The sequence below is a fragment of the Nelumbo lutea genome, chromosome 6 (assembly GCF_056320005.1).
Source record: "Nelumbo lutea isolate HS-2025 chromosome 6, American lotus-T2T, whole genome shotgun sequence".
In the NCBI taxonomy this organism is placed as follows: Eukaryota; Viridiplantae; Streptophyta; class Magnoliopsida; order Proteales; family Nelumbonaceae; genus Nelumbo; species Nelumbo lutea.
Genome location: NC_142689.1, coordinates 43,507,680 through 43,522,693, shown reverse-complemented (window position 1 = coordinate 43,522,693; position 15,014 = coordinate 43,507,680).

The following is a 15,014-nucleotide window of genomic DNA, read 5'->3' as shown; positions in this document are numbered from 1 at the left end:
GGTATCCTGTTCATAACCATGAAAGAGTTCTCATTTTCTGGTGAAGCCCCTCCCACATCGGTCTATGACGCCCCTATCATCTTATGAAACACTATAGCAGATCCAACAGCAAATGGATAACCCAATTTTATGGTGCATTTTCTCATTACTGATGGACCCATAATTGTGCTAATGACGGAAGGCCTTTAGAGAGTCCATCATATGGATCTCTCCCTATTACATGCATTCGTATTTGCTGGAGGGAACAAAATTACGCCCTAGTTATAATTTAGGTCAAACCAAAGTGGCTCCCACTGACTTTCATAAAGTCAAATTTTCGGTGGGCCTTAATTGGCTAGGGGTTCTGTACGCATCCCTTTTCAGGGTTATAGGGGCCCACCAAGTAGAGAGGGGGTCATCTAATGACCTTAAGGAACACCATGGCAATGATGTGCATTCAGCCATGGTATGCGCAAGAGCCACTAACAAGTCAACATGGGCCAAGTGCTTATGGCCCATGGTCACAGTACATCAAACATCCAAACATCACATGTAAAGAAGGAATTGATCCAATCAATTAACTGCTGTAAAGCCCATCGAAAAGCCCATTTAAAAAAACCAAAGCTTTAACAATTAATGTCTACTAGGTGTATGGGTTGAATTGCAGTTAGTAGTTCAGCCCATACAACTTTTCTCACAATAATGGGCTTTTGCAGTTTTAACCCTTTAAAACTTGGCTTTACAGGTGGGCCGAATTAATCCCTGTAATTGAACATCAGATTAGGAACAACAAGTGTGAGAAATATGGATTGAAAAACAGCCCCTTTCGAACCCCAGATTTGGTCCAAATAGTTTTGGTCCAATCTAGTCCGAAATGGTCCAAAACTAATTTTCAATTCAAGAATTAATTCATGAAAGATCTAAAATTAATAATCTTGATTTTAAACAAACACAAATAAACTATGTACTGTTCGCACCACTTGCAAAACAGAGGTTAAGCACAAATGTTACAGTTTCATAAACTGTAAATCGTAGGAAGCGATTTCTCCATCTACAAATCTCCAGCGCCGCCATCTTCTTCCTTCTTCTTTAATCAAGAAAATAAATAACAAAAATCCCATTTCTATTAATTAATTACATTCTTGATCAAATCCTATACATTCAGTCTAGAAAAATAAAAAAAAATTATTTACAGACTGAATTGAATAAAACAAATGAAAAATGGTGCATAGACCATTTGCACCAAAACTGCACTATGATCTCCAAGTTCGAACAGTCCATTAAATCAAAAATAAATAAAGAACAATTCTAAATAAATTTTGGATTTATCAAAAATTAATTTCAGATCAATCGCCCTTAACAAGAAACCATTTCTTGAAAAAAAAGAAAGCAATCAGCGCAGATCTTGGCAGAACATCTTCTGTCCATCTACGCAGGGTTAGATATTATTTTCTTTTGGTTCAAGATTTGAACCTGGTGCTCTAATACACAAAAAGAATGGTAGGATCCATCTAATGGACGCCATGAAAGGTGCGAAATGGGTGGGCGAATTTCAAAAATTTCCTACCTTCTTCCAACTGGGAATCATATTCCCTAAATTTAGAATACAATATTCAAGGATTCCACTTGAACCATAATCAAACCAGATCTGAACCAAAAGGAAACAGGAAGGATTATACCTGATCCAGAGAAACAATATCTCCCAAAGTTGGTGTTCATGCCCAAAGAAGTAACCAAGATCGCTCTTGCTGAAGATGACACAGCTGTGGATGGAACGGAACCAGCAGGGTGCGTTTTACACACCAGATTCTTCGCAAGAATCCTTTGGAAACCTTGAACACCAAACCTTTTGGTCTTTCTTGCAAGACTATTGTCAAGAACTGATTTTTTGATGTCCTAATGCTGCAAAGATCCAATCTTGCAATAGGGAATGGCGGCTTCTGGAGGAGGAGAAATCTAGGGACAAAGAGAGCTAAACTGTGTCTCTTCTCTATAGAGTCTATGAGAGATCAAATTTCAATTCGCAGGAGGTATCTCTTGCATACAAACCCTAGTTCGAAATTTGATATTTTTGATAGGGTTCTCTCCTCTTTCTTCTTGATTAAGAAACCTCCCAATTTTTTTGGGAGTTATCCCAATCCAAATCAGTATTTGGATAGGGGATAATCTTAATCCTATCTGCAGATTAAGTTAGCTGACTCATGAATAGGTGATCATATCAGCCAGTTCGAAATGGGCTTTTGGCCCATTAAGTGTTCAGTATTTAACTAGTTTCCAATCTACTGCCCAGTTGGGCTTCTTTGTATGGCGTGGGACCCAAGCATTGATCTACACACCAGCCACATGGATTCGGCCTAGCTTTTATTACAAGGCCCAACCGAATTTACTCAGTGACCCCCTTGAGCCCATCACATGGACCCTATGGGCCCAACACTTAAATTAAGTGGTCCCTGGGCCAAGCCATCTTATAAAAACCCAGGGACTGTGAGCAGGTGCAAGATTAACCCATCAGGTATTATCTAAATGGTCTTACACTTAACCTCTCAGCCCTTAATGATCAAGCACTACCCGACAAGAGAAGACCTCTCCCTCGGCTACAAGGAATAGTGCCACACTCTCTACTCACATGTATCCCGGGAATTAAAACCTTTTGCAAATCTTTTGAAACCGTACATATACATGTCTAGGTTTTGACCCCCACTAAGGATCTCACTGATTGACACATCAAAGACAGCCCGATCCGACACCTAGTGATGTGTCATAACCCGACAAGAGAAGACCTCACCCTCGGCTACAAGGAATAGTGCCACACTCTTTACTCACATGTATCCCAGGAATTAAAACCTTTTGCAAATCTTTTGAAACGTACATATACATGTCTAGGTTTTGACCCCCACTAAGGATCTTACTGATTGACACATCAAAGACAGCCCGATCCGACACCTAGTGATGTGTCATAATCGAGTCTAAGGGTCAAGTGTAACTTTCTAATTTTGCCCATCCGTCTCCAAGGTCTAAGGCAATACTGGAAATCTGGTCCGGTTCAAGGGTTCAAGCAATCTCATTCTGCATGTGCCTTGGGTTTTACCTTGATGGCCGAAACAAGCCATCCCAACACTTGGTGGCACATCAATATTAGCCTTGTCAGGATAAATCTCCCCAAACTTATCCAATGGTTGTGAACATTTAAAACTAACACAAGTTTCTATAAGTGTCCAATTTTAGGGTCTTTACACAGAATTATACCAAACAACATGAATCAAACATGTACTTTATTTATTTACACTAAATGTCATAAGTACATCAAAAAGGATTGAACCTAGGGCATACAAAACTGTCTAACAATAATATCTCCAAGAAAAGAACACGTGAAATGGTTAATCCCACATGTATGGCATTACCAACTTTACCATATTAATTTAGAACGTGTCACAAGATTGGAAAAGGATGGTCATTTGTATTTTCTAACTATAGAAGATCTTCTAACTTGTGAACTTTGCCTTCATGGTAAGATAACTAAATGGCCATTTATGGGAAAGCCTAAAAGATCTACAAGCACACTTGACCTTATACATACTGATCTATGTGGTTCCCTGAATGTTAGGACATGTAACTAGCACGTTTTTTTATAACTTTTACCGATGATTATTCATGGTATGATTATGTGTACATAATGAGACACAAGTCTGAATCATTTGAAAAGTTCAAAGAATTCAAACAAGAGGTTGAGAAACAGTTGGGGAGAAATATTAAAAGCCTTCGATCAGATCAAGGAGGCAAATATCTCTCTGATGAATTCATGGACCACTTAAAGGACAATGAGATTGTTTTACAATTGGCTCCTCCTGCTACACCACAATTGAACGATGTATCGAAGAGGAGAAACCATACCCTATTAGATATGGTCCGATCACTTCTTGTCCACTCAGAATTGTCTACATCATTTTGAGGGGACGCATTGGAGACTACGATATATGTACAGAACTGGGTTCCAACCAAATCCGTTCCTAAGACTACCTATGAGCTATGGACTACTGAAAAACCAAGTGTAAGACACTTGAAGGTTTGGGGTTGTCTGACACATGTGATGAAAAAATGGAATCCAAGACCAGTCGTTGCCTATTTGTAGGTTACCATAAAGGTTTTGTAGGCAGTTTATTCTATGACCCTAAGGAGCAAAAGGTGTTTTGCAGGCGAAATACCCATTTCTTGGAGGAAGGTTACATCTTGGATGATCATCATTAGGATGTTGTTCATGATAACGAGAGCCTAGGAGTAGTGGGAGATGTTCCATAAGCTCCAAAAATTAACCAACCTAGAAGATCTACCTGGGTTAATAGGCCTCTAGTTCGTTACGGATATGATGAAGAAATTTACTTGATGGAAGCCATGAACAATGAGGATGATCTCGTGACTTATACAGATGCTATGTTGGACATAGATTCCTTGAAGTGCGTAGATGCAATGAGAGTTGAGATGGACTCAATGGAGACCAATGGAGTCTGGACTCTAATAGATCTGCCCTCTGGGTAAAAGCAATTGGTTGCAAATGGATCTATAAGAAGAAGAAGGGCCATGATGGTAAGGTTGAGACCTACAAGGCTCATCTTGTGGCGAAAGGGTACACTCAAAAAGAGGGAATCGACTATGAGGAAACTTTTCGCTTGTGGCTATGTTTAAATACATTAGGATCTTGCTAGCTATAGCAGCATGCCATGACTATGAGATTTGGAAAATGGATGTCAAAACCACGTTCCTGAATGGAGATCTTATTGAGGATATCTACATGCAGCAACTGCAAGGATTCATTGCTGCAGGTCATGAACACTTGGTATGTAAACTTAATCGATCCATATATGGACTTAAGCAAGCTTTTAAGAGCTAAAACATCCGATTTAACTCTACCATCAAACAATTTGACTTTGAGCAAAATCCGGATGAGCCCTATGTTTATAAGAAGTCCAATAAGGATAAGGTTTTGTTCTAGGTTCTGTATGTAGATGACATTCTACTCATTGAGAATGATGTAGGAATGTTAACTATGCTGAAAGTGTAGTTTTCATAGCAATTATCTATGAAAGATCTTGGAAAAGCCTCATATATCTTAGAACTTTGACTCTATAGAGATAGATAGAAGAGGATAATAGGATTGTCCTAGTCTACTTACATTGACAAGATTGTCAAAAGATACAGTATGAAGAACTCCAAGAAAGGAAATATTCCTTTTAGGCATAGAGTCACTCTCTCCAAGGGTATGTCTCCCTAGACTCCCAAAGAGATTGAAGGCATGAAAAATATTCCTTATGCCTCAGTCGTAGAGAGCATCATGTATGTCATGCTATGCACTCATCCTGACATTGCTCAGGTAGTGAGTGTGGTAAGTATATACCAATCTAACCCAGGGCAAGAGCACTGAACTGCTATGAAAAATATACTAAAATACCTTCGAAGGACAAAAGAGTTTTGTTTGGTATTCGATGATACTTTGCTACAAATCCTAGGGTATATTGATGATGATTTCTAATCAAACCCAGATGATAGAAAGTCTACATCTAGTTATATCTTCAGGATGGGATCGTGTACAGTTAGTTGGAAAAGCAGCAAATAGGGGTCCACCATAGATTCCACAACTGAGGCCGAGTACATTGCCGCAAGTGAAGCTGCCATGAAAGCCATTTGATGAAGAAGTTCATTAAGGAATTAGGAGTACTTCCATCCAACACATCACCCATTCCACTGTTGTGTGACAACACTGGAGACATTGCTCAAGCTAAGAAGCCACGAGCCCACTCGAAGTCAAAGCACATCAAGAGGAAGTACCATGTGCTATGGGAGATAGTTGGAAGAGGAGACGTCTTGATTCAGAAGGTAGCATCAGCGAAAAATGTAGCTAACCCATTGACTAAGCCACTGACACACAAAGTATTTGAGAAATACGTGGAAAGCATAGGACTCCGGCTTGTACCCGATTGGACTTAAGTGCAAGTGGGAGCTGTTAGACAGCATATGCCCTTAGCTCTAATCAGATTGATGTACATATTGTCATTTATTGTAAATGAATAAAGTGCATAATTGATTCATGTTATATTGGTGTGTTTCTGTGTAATATCCTTGAACTAGACACTTAAGAGACTCGTGTTAGTTTAGAATCTTCATAGTCGTGGCATAGATTTGGGGAGATTTATCCTGCCAAGGCTAACACTGATGTGCCACCAAGTTGATTGGGGTGGCTTGTCTCAACTGCCAGGGTGAGACGTAAGGTACATGTAGTGTGATTTTTCTTTGAAACCTGGAACCAGACCAAATTCCAGTATTGCCCTAGACCTTGGAGATAGATGGGAAAAACCGGAACGTTACACCTGACCCATAGACTAGATTATGGTACTGCACTAGGTGTTGGATTAGGCTATCTTCGATATGCCAATTAGTGAGATCCTTAGGGGTCAAAACTTGGGTATGTTGGGACAATCTGAGAGTTCACCTAAGTGGGTGATCATAGTGATAGGATCATCCCCTTTGTTAGACAGAGTGAATGATTAAGGAATGCACTCTCTCTGATGGAAACCCAAACTATTGACAGTGGATTTCAAATGTGTTTGAAATTTGTCTAGCAAAATATATTTATATAGAGATATACATATTTGTACAATGGAGTGGCCATCTACCGACCTGGATCATATCGGGTTGTTCTTTGGCCTGATGTCATCACATATCTAGATCATATCGGAGTGGCTCAAGTGACCGTCTACCGACCTAACCAGATACTCCGCCAATTTGGCTATGATGACATGTCTACAAATCTGTGCAATGGAGTTACCTTTTCTCTCCTCTTGGTGAGTTGTAGCTATTCATGGTTGTTGATCCCCACCCTCGACATGTTATAGCCCCACCACCAGGTCAGGTAGCTAAACAGGGGCAGGAAGAAGTCCCTTCCCGATCTGGCATTCTTTAAGTTGATGCGGAGGAACAGGAATTCTTGGGTGCTGTCCATATGGGTAAGTGCCCTACTATTGAAGAGGGCAAAGGTAGCCGTCTTACAACCCAGAAGAGGTGCAGGGCAGCAAGGGTGCCTAGGTCTTTCTGGCCATCAGTACCAGGGCTATTTTATAGATTAGAGTCTCTCTCTGACATTCCAATGCTCCAAGCAGAGGAGCATCCGATTGGAAGTGCTTGACAAGAGCGTTCTGAGGAAGCTGTATAGGATCTCCTAGTTATTTCTCTTGAGATTGGGGAGGGGGTAGATAAGGAATCAGTGCAATCAACGGTCCCGGTTCCACCTACTGTAGTCTCCATTACAATCACTGATGGGAGAGTGAAGAAGATGGCTCCCCGTCCTCAAAGGAGTTAGAAAGTTCTAGATTGGTAAGCTTATATGATTCTTGTTTGATTTATGGTTGAATTTATTGTTTCTTCTGCTATTATGTACTAATTGTGCTATTGCAGTCATTTGTGTTGAAGCGGGTAGATGCTAGTGAGGCTCACCTTGAGGCTAACCATTCACACCGAGAGAATCATTCACAAAACCAACCAAACCAATTCAAACCGACCAGGTCGGTTTTACTTAGTACTGGGTTGGTTTTGGTTTCATTTCTAGGTAAACCAACCAGGTCGGGTCGGTTGGAAAAATGCCAGTAAACCGACCCAACCCGACCCATGAACAGTCCTAATTGTTGGTGATTCTGTGCTTGTCGAGCCTATGAGAGAGCAAGAACCTCTTCTGATTGAGCAAGAGAAACCCCCTAGGAGTCCAGTGGGCCAGACCGAGGACAGCCAAGATGACCAGCCAACACCTACAATGCCAAAGTATCCCTCCGAGAGTCTGTTAAATGAAACTGGTTGCGCCCAAAGGCCATATGTTGTTGTATCAGAGCATCCCACTAGGGAAGAGCATGAGCAGGGGGCTGCTGTCATATTGCCTGAGCGGTCTCACGGGGATATTGTCCTTGAATCTTAGCGCAAGTAGGAGGTTGCGCCTGCTGATCTAAGGCATTTGAGACACATAGTGATTAGGCAACTGTAGAGCTTAGTAGTTCACCTTATATATATCTCATAGGTGTCATCTTTGTGATGAACAAAATGTGCTATGTTTGTGCAATGCAAAGTGATTTCATGTTTTGGGTAGGCATCTGTACTCAGAGTATAACCATTTTGATATGACAGTTGTTGCATGCAAATGGCGTACCGCAACTTTGTTATCGCTTGGGTTTATGTCACCAGGTTTGTGATGATATATGTGAATTGCTCATCGCAATTATTGACCTTGCTAACTATAGTTAGGTCATTGCTATCTCATTCCGGGCATGCTATGCCACGTTTTATGATACATCTCACCGCATATGTGATCCCTTTTTGAACTATCGCGGGATGACTTGGTCATCTCATCGCACCGCAGAATGCTAAGCATTTGAAGTATTTCATCGTCTTTGGAATTACCAAGGGCTTTACTCTATCAAAGTCCTTTGGTGTATTTTGGATTATCAAGGATTTCCTGGTCTTGCCAGGTTTTGTCATCGCGCTTTGAGTATGCTAAGTAGTTCGCCTTTAGTGCTTGGACCTATCATCGCTCCTAGTGCTGCCAGGGTCTTGCCAAGGTATGTACATTACTGCACTTGGGGTTGCCAAGGCCTTCTTGGAGCACCAGGGAATATATCATCATGCTTGGCAGACCAAGGTATATGTTACCGCACCTGGTGAACCAGGGTATATGTCATTGCACCTGGCGGACCAGGGTATATATCATCGCACCTAGCGGACCAGGGTAAATCGCACCTGTCGGACCAAGGTATATAGCATATATAATAAACACAATTGTGAAAAAAAATTTGGGTAATTTATTCAGGAATGATGATGTGTACAAAGGAAACTCAACATGCTTTATTCAGGATTGATAATATGTACAAAAAACATGACATGCTTTATTCAAGAATTCATATTCAAATTTTATAAGGATTACATCATTACTCATTATACATCTTCAACCAGTGACCATTCACTGTTTCATCTTGTTCATTTACATTCTTTAGTACATAATACCTTGTTGGGTGAACTTCTTGGATGATGTAAGGTCCAACCCAGTTAGGTGCAAATTTGTCAGCTGGTTTTCCTTATCTAATATGAAGTGATGTTTTTAGTACCTTATCACCCTCTTTGAATCTTCAAGGCTGAGTTGTTTGTACTAGTTTATTGAAATTAGAGGCCATGAGCTGTTTGTAATTAATTTGCTTCTACAATGATTTTTCTCTAGCCTCTTCTATGCATTCTAGTTTGTCGCTAAGAAATTGGTCTATCTCATCTGTCTAGAAGTGTTTTCTCATAACATAGGCTACTCTTGCAGACATTGTTTATATCTCTGCCGGTAGAACTACTTCCTGGCCATATACCAAAGAATAGGGTGTTGCCTATGTACTCTTTTTTATTGTTGTGTGATAAGTCCAAAGTGTTTTGGAAAACTTTTCTATCCAATCCTTTTGGTTCTCAGCCACCATCTTGCTTAAATTTTTTAACAAGGTCTTATTGGTTGTCTATGCTTGCCCATTCCCTTGTGGGTAATAGGTTGTGGACATGCCTAGTCTTACTCCATACTATCCCAATAGGTCCTAGACTGCCTGATTTTTTATTGATAGCCCATTCTCCATCAAAATCCTCATCGAAACCCCAAACCAGTGGACTATGTGCTGTCTTAAAACGTTCGCAATGTTCTCTGCACAAATTCTCCTTAGTGGTATGACCTTTGCCCATTTTGTGAAATAATCGGTGGCTACTATGATAAAGCAATATCCCTTAGAAGTTGGGTGTATTTTGCCTATCAGGTCTACACCCCAGGAATGGGAAGGCCACGACATGATAATGGGGTGGAGGTCATTGGATGGTCGATGTATCCGTTTGGCATGTACTTGGCATTTATGGCACCTTTGTACATGCTTCTAGGTGTCTTCCAACATTGTAAGCCACTAGAAGCCTAAGTGTAGGATATGGTTGTGTAAGGCCATTTGTCCTTGGTGAAGGGTTGGTTCAGAATCATGGGCTGCATCTAGTGCTTCTTCTATTTCCTCACTAGCTAGGCATCATAGAGGTTTCCTAGTGTAAGACTTTCTATACAACGCTCCGTCATGTAGATAGAATCTTTTGGCCTTTGCTAAGAGATTTCTTCTCATAACTGGGTTGGATGGTGTGGTGTTAGTTTCAATGTAATCTATGTACATATTTCTCCAATCTACATTACCTACTTTGAGGCACTCATTCTTGTCTACCTCTGATATATTTGTCACAATCGTTCTGAGTCTTGGCCGCATCTATTTCCATCTCTGGCCAAAAATACCCCAACCTCTATAATCTCTTGTAAGGTGTTGTAGTTACATCTCCATAGTAAGTTTTATGAGTTTCATTCAAAACTATTTCTGCCTCTTTTGGTACTAAGCATATTGCCCTAACTCCATCTGCCATTCTATGGTGCAACACTCCATTCACCAGTTGGAACCTTAGTAAAATTTTGCCATCATGCATTGCCTCTGTTAGATTACTCAACTTTTGTATTATGTTGTGTCTCCAAACATCCTCTCTAATGTTATCTTTTGTTTCAACCCAGTGTCCTAGTCTTTTTGTTGACGGTTCATAGTGCATCTGGATTGTTATGTTGATTAGATTCTCACTCGGTTGTATTTGGATCCCAGTGTGGCTATTACGTCGGCATATCTATTTTTGGCTCTATTTTGGTGCTCATAGGTAACTTCAAGATCCCTGGTTAACCTCTAGATCAGTGTTCTATATGGCAAGATCGTCAACTCCTTCACTATTGTGCTACCATCCATCTGCCCAATTACTAGTTTAGAGTCCCCTATTACTTTTACTTTCTTTGCTCTAAAATCTCTAGCTACTGTTAGGTCCAATGCCAGTGCCTCGTACTCTGCTATGTTGTGTAAATAGAGGAACTATACTTAAAGGAACAGTATAAAGTATCTCCGACAGGTGAAGTCAATGTGACTCTAGCTCCTATGGAGGTGTTTGCACTACTCCCATCGATGGTTAGGGTCCACTCTCCATCTTCCACTATTGCAATGATGGGTAGTTCTTCAGGTACCTCTTTAGAGATGGGAAAATTGTCATCAGATGGGAAGGCAACTAGGAGGTCTGTAACTTCTTGTCACTTAACTGCCTTTGGTTGGGTGTACTTCATGCTATACTCATTTAACTGCTTCATCCATTTCACAAGTCTCCCTGAGAGTGGAGGTCTGTCTATGAAGTACTTGATGGGACTCCTTGTGATCAACTTCACCTTTTGCCCTAGGATATAGAGTTTGAACTTCTATGTGGAAAAATCTAGTGCCAAACACTGCTGCTCCATATGGGAGTAGTTCTTTTTTGTTGGTTTCAAGGTTCTACTGGCATAGTATATTGGACACTCAACGACTTCATCATTTTCTTGGGCTAGTAGGAGTCCTATGGCCTCTAAATTTGATGCTATATACACGTTAAACTTTTGGCCATTCTTTGAAGGTGACATGGTTGGAGCTTTGCCCAAAGTTTGCTTCAACTAGTTGAAGGCATTTTGATGCTCTATCGATCATTTGTACTCTATAGACTTCTTGGTTAACTTTAGCAACGACATCACTGTGTGTGTCAGATCGGGGATAAACCTTCTAAGGTAGGAGACTTTCCCTAGGAAGGTTTTTAGTTGTGACTTAGTATTTAGGGGAGGTAGATCTAGGACTGCTTTCACCTTTACCTCATCTAGGTAGATCCTAGTTTGGTCAACTCTGTACCCTAGAAATTTCCCTTACTATACTTTGAATGCACAATTCAGTAGGTTGAGCCTTAGGTTAAAGGCCATGCATCTGTTGAACACGTTTCTCAGTACATCAGAGTGGTCTTCCCTTTTCTTTGCTTTTACCACTATGTCATCTACATAGCACTCAATCACCTTATGTATCATATCATAAAACACACATGCCATCGCTCTCTGATATGTGGCTCCAGCATTTTTCAGGCCAAAGGGCATTATTTTGTAATAGAAATTCTTGATTGGCATTTTGAATGATGTGCGTGGTGCATCTACAGGGTTCATATATATATATATATATATATATATATATATCTGATTGTATCCACTGTAAGCGTCTAAGAAAGAGAACAACTGGTTCCTAGCCATTGAGTCAATGAGGATATCCATATTCGGCAATTGGAACTCATCTTTGGGGTAGGCCTTGTTCAGGTCTCTAAAGTCGACACAACACCTAGGGTAGGGGTGGGACAAGTTAGTGTGCTATAGCTCTGATGAATGTAAACTAATGTATTAGAATCTGGATACTAACGTTAGTTGTCAGTTCTTATTTTTGATTGGGACCACATTGGCTAACCACTGTGGGTGACTGATGGGCTTGACGAAGCCTACTTTCAGAAGTCGTTCAACCTCCTCTTTGATTTTTAGTGCTATTTTCAACTTAAATATGTTAGACAGTTATGCCCTTATCTCCAATCAGATTGATGTACCTTTTAACATTTATTGTAAATGAATAAAGTATATAATTGATTCATGTCATTGTGGTATGTTTCTGTGTGTTACCCTTAAACTGGACACTTAATGAGACTCGTGTTAGTTTAGAATCTTCACAGCCATTGGATAGATCTAGAGAGATTTATCCTGCCAAGACTGACACTGATGTGCCGCCAAGTTGGTTGGGGTGGCTTGTCTCAGCTGCCAGGGTGAGACCTAAGGTACATGTAGTGTGGGTTTTCTTGAAACCATGAACCAGACCAAAATTCCAGTATTGCCCTGGACCTTGGGGATAGATGGGAAAAACTGGAATGTTACACTTGACCCCTAGACTCGATTATGATACTGCACTAGGTGTCGGATTGAGTTGTCTTTGATATGTCAATTAGTGAGATCCTTAGAGGGGGTCAAAACCTGGGTATGTTGGGACAACCCGAGAATTCATCTGATTGGGTGATTATAGTGACAGGATCAGCCCACTTTGTCAAACAAAGTGAATGGTCGGGGATGCATTCTTTCTGTTGGAAACCTAAACTGCCGATAGTTAATTTCAACCATTGAATCTGTTTTTGCAAAATATATTTATATAAAGATATACATATATATATATATATATATATATATATATATATATATATATATATATATATATATGTATGTATGGTTTCAAAATGTTTGCAAATTGTTTTAATTCATGAGATCCATGCGAGTAGAGAATGTAGCATTGTACCTTGCAATCGAGGGAGAGGTCCTCTCTTGTCCGACAGTGTTTGATCATTATGGGTTGAGAGGTTAAGTGCAAGACCATTGAGGGTAATACCTAATGGGCTAATCTTGCATCTGCCCACAGTCCTTGGGTTTTCATAAGGTGGTTGGACCCAAGGACCATTTAGTGTAAATGTTGGGCCCATTAAGAGCCCATGGTGATGGACTCAGGGGTTTACTATCTCCTGTAGTGAATTTGGCCAGGCCTTGTAACAAAGGCTGGGCTGAACCCATGTGACTGATGTGTAGATCAATGTTTGGGTCCCACGCCATACAAGGATAGCCAATCGGGCAGCAGGTTAAGAGGTTAAGTGAGCACATAGACTTAATGGGCCTAAAGCCCATTTGTTCTGGCTTAATAAGATTAATTAAATAGGAGGCGGTTCTGGGATTTAGATCATTATCCCTATCCACTTAAAGAGTCTAGATGCAAATAAAGATTTGGATCAGGAAACTCCTAATTTGATTAGGAAGGCTGATCTTTATTTGCAGATAAGATAAGGGATTATCCTTATCTCTTAAAGAGAGTCCAGATCCAAATATAAGATTTGGATTAGGAAACTCCTAATAGGTTTAGGAGATCCTCTCTTTAAGGCTATAAATAGGAGAGCAGGGTGGACCTCCAAACATACTCACTGTCTACTGAATTAAGAGAGCAGACAACTCACAGTTTGACTGCTTTTGTCTTCTATTTTTTTCTCTCCTGCTCTTGCCGCCCCTACCCAGTTCGATCTCCACTTGTGAGAATGATCAAGAACCATTCTTGATATTGTTTCTTGGTAAATGAGGCAATTTGAAGTCGTGCTCATCAGCCCTCTACTACATTCTTGCTGAAGAATTTGGTTCTTGCTGAAGAGCCGTCTTACTGATTCTACTTCTCCTCACACGGTGTCATCTTTAGTGGAAGCCATTTTTTGTCTTCTCCTTGTGCGTGAACACCTTCATTGGGAGTTACTGTTACTCCGTATCAGGTATATCCCTCTCCTTGCATTTTGGTTTGAGATCTGGTCTGGTTTGTTTCAAGATTGATCATTGAAAATGTAGTTTTCTAAAATTGGGAATAAGATTCCCAGATGGGAGAGATTAATTTTTTAAATTTCGCCCAACCTTCCTACCGTATTCGGCCATCCATATGATGGATCTCTCATCCCTTCAGTGGTATTAGAGCCAGGTTCAAATCTTGAACCGAATGAAACCAGATATGAATCTGCACAAATGGGCAAAAGGTGTTCTACCCGATTTGCGTAGTTAACGTTTTTCTGGGAAATTGGTTCCCAGTTTTGGGAAATTAATCTGAAATTAAATCTTTATTAATTTGATTAATATTTAGAACTATATATATTTTTCTTGGTTTTTGGGTTGTTCGTATGGTAGAGATCGAATTCTTTAATGATGCAAGAAATCTGCGCACCTGCTGTTCTGTTCATTCTTGGTCTGTAATTAATTATTTTTAATTTTATACGAAATGTATAGGAATTTAAATCTGATGTAATATTAATAAAAAATAGGTTTTCTATTTTATTTCATTCGAAGATGAAGCAGAAAGCGCAAAGGAGAGATTTTCACAGATTTGGGTTTAGCCATCTGTGATTTACAGTTTTGGAAACTACATACTGCGATCTCATTTTTGTTTTGTAGGAAAGCAGTCTTACGAATAGCCCTCATACTGATTCTTGATTGTCTTGTATCAGCTGTTCAATTTCAGATCATCTTCTTGAATTGAATCTTGAATTAAACATCAAACCCTAGACCCATTCGAACTAGATTGGACCAAACTGGT